Here is a 10,426-nt window from a genome sequence, read left to right as displayed (position 1 = left end):
TACCCTTTTGGTGGTATATAAGGATTGAAACTCTTTTCCCCAAAATTGTTACTGTTGTTGTAGCTCCCTTGGTTCGCACCACCATAATTATTATTGTAGTTCCCTGAGTTGTTATAAGCACCTTGACCTTGTTGAGGTCTCCATTGATTTTGATTCTGGTAACCACCTTAGTAGTTCTGTCTTTTGTAACCCCCTTGAGAGTTATTCACATAATTAGCATCTTCAACCTGCAAAGGGGGCCCATCATGGAATGGACCATCTTGGGTATGGTACATCCCTTTTGGAAAAAACTGTATCATCCTCATAAATATTTACTTTCTTGATCTGGGATTCATCAAACTTCTTTGTTAACAAGGAAATATTTGTTGCAAGTTCTGCCAATGTTTGCTGGGTATCTTGATTCTCCTTCACTATATTCTGGATCATAGCACTACCATACGGTACAACATCAACATTGTTTGAGTGCTAAGCCTAATTATGAGTAGTCAGCTTGTTAAGTATGTTGGTCACTCGTCGATAAGATTTGTTCATGAAACAACCATCGGTTGCATTATTAGCAACTGACTGCGTCACTGGATCTAGCCCTCAGTAGAACTTCTCCATTAATATGTGATCCAGAAAACCATGATTCGGACTCTTCTACAAATACTCCTTGAATCTCTCCCAGGCTTAATATAGTTGTTCCCCCGGTCGTTGCTTAAATTCATAGATCTTGTCACGAATTTTCGCCTTCTTGCTAGAAGGCTACCATTTTGTGAGAAAAGCAGTCACCATCTCTGCCCATGAAGTAATCGAATTTCGGGATAGCTTCTCAAACCATGTTCTTGCCTCTCTAGCTATGGAATATTTGAATAACCTTAGCCGAATATCATCTTGTGGAATGTTGTTCTTGATGTGATTAGCACACACATCCAAAAAATTCTGCAGATGACGTTGAGGGTCAGTCTCGGTAGAGTTCCGAAAATATCCCTCAAGCTTCAACAACTGGTATAGAAAGGAGGTGATTTTCACGGTAACAACTCCAACTCGAGGTTGAACAATAGCAGATGCATAGTCCTCCCCTGGAACAAGATCAGCGAAAACATTCTCATCATCTGATTCATTCACCTGATTGTTCAACCGATTCCCTTGGTTACCAGCACGTTGATTTTGCTGATTCTAATTCATGTTCACCTGGTTTACACAGAGTAGCAAATAAGGTGTGATGGAATAAGCAAAAGACTTCAATCAAAGCAAACACTATTTAGAAATTTCATAATCGTATTCCCGGCAACGGCGCCAAAATTTGATACGCTCAAATTACACCTATTAATGGTATAATGGAGACGTTGTCAAATATAGTAACCCAACAAGCTTGGGGTCGAATCCCACAGGGAATATGATGTGAAAAGGTTACTAAAGTCGTAGGATGAAAAATTTAGGTCAAATGTCTTAATCCGATGATTTTGGTAAAAGTTGGTTTTTTTATGACTAATTGCTCACTACTTGCTTTTGTGGAAATTTATGGTAAAAGAAACTAAGGTTGTGTCCCCTTTAGATGAGGTGTATGATCATGGGTATTGATCTTGATATACTTCTAATGGATTGCTATATGAATGCACTTAACCTCTATGTGAATCTCTACTATTTTCCAATAAATAAAGATTATTTCTTTCGATGATTTTCCCAAATATAAGAAAGTGATATGAAGAACGGTTAATTATGCCAAGTAGATTCGTCTTATTCCAAAGTGAATATGTTAAACAAAGTTTAAAGTTTTGAGTTCTTGTTATTTATTCTTACTAACCCTAATTATTCTCCAAAACAAATCAAGGTCTATGGCGTTAATCAATGTTTGCAACCATTAATTATGCATGAAGAATGAAGAAAAAATAAACCCTAACAATCAATTAAACGTATATCAATCACAAAACACCCATCAATTGGGTTCACAACCCTAGTAAGGGAAATTAGCTACTCATAGAGAAAGATGAACAATAAGAAATAATGGGAATCATAATGCTTACAATTGATTGCTTGTAATTGAAGAGAAATTAATTGCAATTGTTTGTAATCCCCAAAAGACTTCCAAAACTATGAGTAACTAATGCTAAAGAAAATAAAACTGAGTTCTGTTGTAATGTAATGTACAAGAAACCTAAATAAGGTATTTATAAGAGTCAAAGCCATGCAATATAAGATTGACAAAATTGCCCCCGACGGGGCGATGTACGGACCGTACATTTTATACGATCCATAGAATCAGTGACAGTTCTTCGTAAAATCTTCTCTAGTTGTTAGATGTACGATCCACTTTTACGGACCGTAAATATTATACGGTCCTTATAACCTGCCCGTAAATCCTCTTCTCTTTAAGACTCTTCTGGAACCAACCTACGGTGAGAGCTATGGACCGTAAATAATATACGTTCTGTACTTCCGCCTGGACTTCCACTTCATGTCTGAGGCCTTTCTGTTAAGCATCCACGATGGCATTTACGGACCGTGAATATTCTACGGTCCGTATGTTCCTCCGTATAAATCAGGTTTAAGTTATTTTTCTTTCTTTGAACACCTTTTTACTCCATTTCCACGACTTTCTCCCGAAATACGTTAAACATATGCAACATGTCACAAACACATCAAAAAGACCAAGACTTGCTAAAAAACAAGTAAAACTCATAGCCAAAAAGCATCGAATGTGCCACAATTTCACGGCACATCAGTAAGCCTGTAATGAAGTCCATGTTAATTATTTCCCATTTCCAAGTTGGAATTTCTATAGCTTGCAACAATCCGCCCGACTTTTGGTGCTCAATTTTCACTTGCTGACAGTTGGGACATTGAGCTACAAATTCTGCTATATCTTTCTTCATCCCATTCCACCAATATATAGATTTAAGATCATGATATATTTTCGTTGCTCCTGGGTGAATAGAATAACGGGAACAATGAGCTTCTCTCAATATTTGGTGGCGTAATCCTGCAATATCAGGAACACATAACCTACCTCGACATCGGAGGACTACATCTCCAGAAATCTCAAATGATGACTTCTCCTTCTGAGGGTGTGTATTTCTGTAATGAATTAGCATGGGATCTTCGTATTGACGCTCTTTTACTTCAACTACTAGCGACGAGACCGATGTGCTGGTAGTTTGTGGCACATCTAATGCTTTTTAACTATAAGTTTTACTTGTTTTAGAGCAAATTTGTGTTAGTTTGATGTGTTTTGTGTGTTGTGCAGGTATTGTGAAGTTAGAATGCTCGGAAAGCGAAAAAATAATAGGCAATCTGTCTGATAAGCATAAGGACGGACAGTCAACATGCTCGACAGTCCGTCGAGTTGCCTCATCGATAAGTTCCTGCGAAGTGACAATTCATCAGATCATCATCAGATTGTCGACTTGCACCGTCAACATGATTGACGGTCCGTCGAAGTGCTTCGACGGTGGAGTTCCTGCAGAAGGAAAAAGGCATACTCAGATCGTCGATATGGTCGTCGAGCATGTCAACGACCGTCGAAGTGCAAAGAAGACCCGTCGAAGTGCAAGCCGAGCTGGAACAAGACTGGGATTGATTATTCCGAGTTTGACTTGTATAAATACCTGTTTAGGTTTTATTTTTTAGACATCTGGAGTTTTAGACTTATAGTAATTACTTTTGAGTTGTTATTGCTTTTGAAGATTTCTAGACAATTACATTCATTACTTTCAAGTTTTATTCATAAGTTCAATACAATAATTCAATTATGCAATCTTCAATCTTTTATTGCTTTCTTGTTGCCATGAGTAGCTAAACACCTTTACTAAGGTTGTGAACCCAAGGATGGGTGTGTTGTGATTGGGGATCGTGAAAGATATACGCATAATGGATTGTTAGGGTTTATTTGTTCTTCGTTTTCATCAAATAGTTAGTGGTTGCAAACATTGGTCAACGCCATAAACTTTAGTTTATTTGGGAAAATAGCTAGGGTTTGGTAAGAACAAATAACAAGAACTCAGGGCTTTAAACCTTGTTTAATAAATTCACTTAAGAATAAGAGGCATTTACTTGGCATAATTAACCATTCTTCAGGCATACTTTCTTATCTTTGGAAAAAGCATAGAAATAAATAATCTTTTCTTATTGGGAAATAGTTCAGGTTCACATAGACGTTAAGTGCATCCATACAAACAGTCCATTAGAAGTATATCAAGATCGATACCCATGATCATACACTTTATCTTACGGGGACACAACCTTGGTTCTTTTTACCCATATATTTTCAACTTTAAATTTCTAGTCACTTTAAATTAGTCCACAAACCAAATTAACTATAAAATCCTTTTCTGGAATACACCAGGACCACAAGATTAGTATAATACGTGTTTAGTAAACTTTTCACACCATATTCTCTGTGCGATTTGACCCCGATCTCGTTGGTTTACTATATTTGACAATGTCCGCATTATACCATTCCAGGTGTAATTTGAGCATATCAAATTTTGGCGCCGCTGCCTCGGAATACGGTTTTGAAATTACTAAATAGTGTTTACTCTTCTTAAAGTCTTTGTCATATTCCAACACACCATGTTTGCTACCTTGTAAACCAGGTCATCATGGCCAACAACAAGATTGTTTTCGCTGATGAACCAGAAGCAGATGAAGACTTTGTATCTGCAATTATTCATCCGAGGGTGACTGCTACTACTATCAAGTTTAATAATTTCCTCTATCATATGCTCAAACAAGAGGGATATTTTCGAAATGCAGTCGATGACGACCCTTACCAACACATAACAAACATTCTGGATATGTGCTCTCAGCATATCCAGCGGGGTGTGACTCAAGAAGCAGTTCGGCTGAAACTTTTCAAATATTCGTTAGCCGGAGAAGCAAGAAAATGGTTCACAAAGCAGCCCCGAAACTTTATTGCTACATGGGAAGAGATGGTCAGAGTGTTTCTCAAGAAGTGGTATCCTACGAGTAAAAGAGCTGAAATTCGTGATCAGATTTACGAGTTCAAACAACATAATGGGGAACAACTTTTTGAAGCTTGGGAGAGGTACAAAGAATTTTTGGATAGGAGTCCAAACCATGGTTTTGCACATCAGATTTTGAACGAGAAGTTTCATAGAGGGTTGGATCCTATGACCCAAGGGATAGCCAATAATGCTGCTAGCGAGTGTTTCATGAATAAGTCCTATGCTACTATTATTGATATACTTGATCGATTGACTACACATAGCCAAGCCTGGCATTCAAGTAATTCTGATGGGCTATCACTCGGAACACCATTGATTCAAAATATTGTGAAAGACTGCCAAGAAACGCAGCAGACGTTGGCACAATTGGCCACTAGTATCTCTTTACTAACAAAGAGGCTTGATGAGAAAGAAGCAAAGAAGGTTAATATTTGTGAAGATACCTCAGGCATGCCGCCTGGAATGTACAAAGTCCAAGAGGGTCCGTATCAAGAGGGGCCCCCTCTGAAAATTGAGAATGTTCAGTATGCAGATTACATAGCGAAGGGGGATATTCTTGGGCCAATTCAAAGATACTGGAGACCACAACAAGGACAGGGTTCATATAATCAAGGAAACTACAACAACAACCAAGGGAACTACAACAACAACTATGGTGGAACGAACCATGGGAGATACAACAACAATAACGGTAATTTTGGGAACAGAAGTTCAAACCCTTACATACCACCAAAAGGGCAGTCTAATGATCAAGGTAGTTCGAGGTTGGAGTCAATGCTTGAAAAAGTGTTGGCGAGTTAGACAAACACTGAAAAGACATTATCTGGGCTATCAGAGACGGCGGTCTCTCATTCAATAGCTATTCAGAATCTTGAACAACAGATGCGTGATCTTTCCAGAGAACAGCATCCTGCTAGAAAAGCAGGGCTTCCTAGTGATACTATTCTAAACCCGAAGAATGGTGGGGGAGTGGAACGTACCTTTGCTATTAGCACGAGGAGTAGTAAAATACTTCAAGGTGCTTGTCACGACCCGACTAGGGGCCATGACGGGTACCCGGGGCTAACCACCGAGCACCACTCATTCCATTACCTATCATACTCAAATCATAAGAAAATCATTTTTCATTGGGAAACATAATCACTTTATATATATACATAATCCCTTCGGCTATCAAAATAATATATACTTATACAATAGTAAAATCATGAGACTATACTACCCACACATGCATATCTACGAGCCTCTACTGGAGTGCTAGACATATGGACGGGACAGGACCCCGTCGTGCCCAAAATACGTATATGTACACAAAAGACTGAACCAAATAGCACCTCTGAAATAATGGAGTGCTTCTGTAAATCTGCTGATAACTCCTATTGATCTGCACCATCTCCCTGTCTACCTGTGGGCATGAACACAACGTCCAAAGAAAACAGACGTCAGTACGAATATTGTACTAAGTATGTAAGGCATAAGCAATAAATATACATCAATGAAATACGGAGACATCGAATGAAGAGTGATCTGTAACTGATTGTCACTTAAAATTGAAATAATGCATGCTAACTTACTTCATAATCATCATCATATCATGTATGCATATATGTATAAGCTGCCCGTCCAAATAGGTACGGTGTGAGAATCATTAGCCTGCGTCCAGGCCTCCCGCGTCCGGGGTACCATCTCATGCCGCCCACTAGTGGTGTCTGCCTATGCTATCTAGACATGGTGTATATGCTGCCCACCTTAGCGGTGTCTGCCCGACCATATAGGTACGGTGTAATATCATCAACATGTACTCATCATAATTCATGTGTAGAAACTCAAAAACAGCTATAACTTTATCGAGGTAACATAAGTTCGTGAACCCCGATTCCATTATGGAGCATTTATATGCATTCTGCCTCACCTTAAAGGAAATAGTATATAAGGTGAGTATATACAATAAACAATATCATTAAATTTGTAGGAACATCATATCATGAACTCTAGAATCTTTAGACTTATGCTCATCATCATCATTATTGGGCTCATAATGTATCTCTTATCTCATATGGCTATTCGTGAACATAAACTCTTAGTTTTTCCGGGATGTAAGAGATTCATGGAGAAGAAGGAAAAATCATGCCATAGGATTCATGCATTAGAAAGAAAAGACTAGACTCACATACCTTTTTCATTTAACTAATCTATCGCTTGCTTGTTCTCCCTCAATGCCCACGTTTCTACTTTCAAGAGAATTCGCATTAACATTAGCTAATCGATTACTTAAACGTAGTTACTAAAGCTAAAGAAAATTGGGAAGCATTTTCTTTGTTTATAAAACTTTCCCAATATTCTATATCAACTCCCAAACATCGACAACAACAGTCACAATATCACAAGCAACAATCATCATTCATCTACATTACCCACATTTCGCAATTTCACTCATATTTCTCCATAATCATGGTCATAGTTCATTATTGCATTTTCTCACATATAATACTTATTCCATGTTCTAAATGTCATTCATAACATACTTACAATCACAACATATCGATAATCATGACTCAATCCAAGCCTTTACCCAACAATGACACTATTCCCACATTTATGACCCATTTTCTATATCTTTCTACAATCCAAGTTTTCTAACTTTCAACACCTTAAACAAAAAGGAATGATCATAAAACTCACCTTAGATAATGGAAGAATAAGCCTTGAGTAGGAATTCTCTTCTTGCACAAAACCCCTAGTCCACTTCCCTTGGGATTTCGTAGCTTAGATGAACTTTGATATGTTTCATACATTTGATTTTGTGGGTTTGATAAAGTTGATCATCAATTTCTCTTAGGTTCTTGTGGATGGAGAGTGGAGAGGATTCTTGAAGTGTGGAGAGTGGAAAATGAAATGCATTAATGAGAGAGAGTCCTTATATACTTTTAAAATCTGTCTCGATCAGATTCTACGGACCAACATACGGTCCGTATAAATTATAATGACCGTATGTCTGGCCGTAGATCTGGTCAAGTGAGGTGTGCTATTCTGGGCTGATTATACGGCCAGACATACGGCCAGTATGATTTATACGGCTAGTATGTTGGGCCGTATAATGCCCAAGTCATTTCTTCTCGGTTTTTATTTCGCCACAAGACATTGACTAAAGCTACTTCCTTATTTCGAAGTCTCCGTACTTGCCTATCTAATATGGCAATGGGCACTTCTTCATAGGCTAGCTTTTCCGTCACTTGAACATCACTATCGGAACAATCCTCGTAGGATCTCCAACAAACTTGTGAAGCATTGAGACATGGAAAACTGGATGGACTGATTCAAGCTCTGAAGGCAAGTCCAATTCGTAAGCTATTTAACCCACTTTGCGGATAATCTTATAAGGTCCAACGTATCGAGGACTTAGTTTCCCTTTCTTGCCAAATCTCATCACCCCTTTCATTGGCGACACCTTCAAAAATACCCAGTCATTAACTCAAAATTCCAAGTCTCACCGGCGATTGTCCGCATACGATTTTTGGCGACTTTGGGCTGTCAGTAATCGGTCTCGGATCACCTTGACTTTTTCTACCGCTTGCTGAATCAATTCAGCTCCTATTAGCTGTACTTCTCCTATTTCAAACCATCCAATTGGGGATTTGCACTTCCTTCCATATAAAGCTTCATACGGAGCCATTTGGATACTGGAATGGTAGCTATTGTTGTATGCAAACTTGATTAGAGGTAAGTGATCATCCCAACTACCACCGAAATCTAGTACACATGCTCATAGCATATCTTCCAAGGTTTGAATAGTACGTTCGGCTTGCCCATCAGTCTGCGGATGAAATGTCGTGCTAAGCTTTACTTGAGTACCTAGACCTTCTTGGAAAGATTTCCAGAACTTGGCTGTAAATTGCGCTCCTCTATCTGTGATAATGGATATCGGAATACCATGGAGTCGCACAATTTCTTTGAGATACAACCTCGCATAATCTTCTGCTGAGTATGTGGTTCTGACTGGAAGAAAATGAGCTGCTTTAATTAATCTGTCCACAATCACCCATATAGAATCATACTTGCCTCGAGAACGAGGTAACCCCATGATAAAATCCATGTTGATCACTTCCCACTTCCAAGTAGGGATTTCCATTGCTTGCAATAATCCTCTTGGCTTTTGATGTTCGCTTTTCACTTGCTGGCAATTTGGACATTGAGCTACAAATTCTGCTATGTCTCTCTTCATGCCATCCCACCAATATATCAGCTTGAGATCATGATACATCTTTGTTGCACCTGGGTGAACAGAATACAGAGAATAATGAGCTTCTTCTAGAATCTGACAGCGCAATTCTGTGACATTCGGAACACATAGCCTGCCTCGGTATCTGAGAATTCCATTCATAGAAGTTTCAAATGGAGACTTCTCTTTTTCATGAAATACGTCTCTATAATGGCTCAACTGAGGATCTTCATATTGTCGCTCTTTCACTTCAATATTCAGGGACGAAACTGTGGGATCATTAATATCAATTCCTGCACCACCTGAATCAATTAAACGTACTCTAAGATTAGCTAGCTGGTGAAGCTCATGAATCATCTCTTTCTTTCCCAGAGGAACTTCACATAAGCTGCCCATCGGTCGGCGGCTAAGCGCATCAGCTACTACATTTGCCATTCCGGGGTGGTATAAAATGCTCACATCATAATCTTTCAATAATTTTAACCACCGCCTCTACCGCAGATTTAACTCCTTCTGTTTGAAAATGTATTGAAGACTCTTGTGATTCGTATAAATATTGACATGCACACCATACAATTAATGTCTCCACATTTTTAATGCATGAATGAATGCAGCCAATTCGAGATCATGAGTTGGGTAGTTCTTTTCATGTTTCTGCAGCTGTCTCGAAGCATAAGAAATGACTCTACCGTGCTGCATTAACACACATCCTAACCCAACACCGGAAGCATCACAGTACACAACATAACTATCTGGCCCTTCTGGAAGTGTTAAGATTGGAGCTGAGGTTAATCTGTCCTTCAACTCTTGGAAACTGCGTTTACAAGCGTCATTCCACTGAAATTTAACTGACTTTTGGGTTAGCTTTGTCAATGGGGCTGAAATAGAGGAAAATCCCTTTACGAACCTTCTATAGTAACCTGCCAACCCCAGAAAACTACGAACTTTGGTAGGCGTCGTAGGCCTTGGCCAAGTCTTCACAGCTTCAATTTTCTGAGTATCAACTCGAATACCATCATCTGAAATAACATGGCCCAGAAATGTCATAGAATTCAACCAAAACTTGCACATTGAGAATTCTGCATATAATCCTCGAGTTCGAAGAATTCCAAGGACGATATGTAAATGATCTGCATGTTATAATTCTGTGCGAGAGTATACCAAAATATCATCAATGAACACTATTACGAATAGATCCAAGAGAGGCCTGAATACGTTATTCATCAAATTCATGAACACTGCCAGAGCGTTAGTCAACCCA

General features: G+C 38.8%; 1 non-coding gene across 1 annotated transcript; it reads left to right on the top strand.

The window, feature by feature from the left end:
- The first annotated feature begins 619 nt into the window (after positions 1–619).
- On the top strand, positions 620–726 carry LOC132634467 (small nucleolar RNA R71). Its single transcript, XR_009580187.1, has one exon. It is a non-coding gene; the product is annotated as a small nucleolar RNA R71 (small nucleolar RNA).
- Positions 727–10,426: the final 9,700 nt, after the last annotated feature.

The sequence above is a fragment of the Lycium barbarum genome, chromosome 3 (assembly GCF_019175385.1).
Source record: "Lycium barbarum isolate Lr01 chromosome 3, ASM1917538v2, whole genome shotgun sequence".
In the NCBI taxonomy this organism is placed as follows: domain Eukaryota; kingdom Viridiplantae; phylum Streptophyta; class Magnoliopsida; order Solanales; family Solanaceae; genus Lycium; species Lycium barbarum.
The sequence above is the reverse complement of the archived record's forward strand: the minus strand, read 5'-3'. Positions and strand labels throughout refer to the sequence as shown.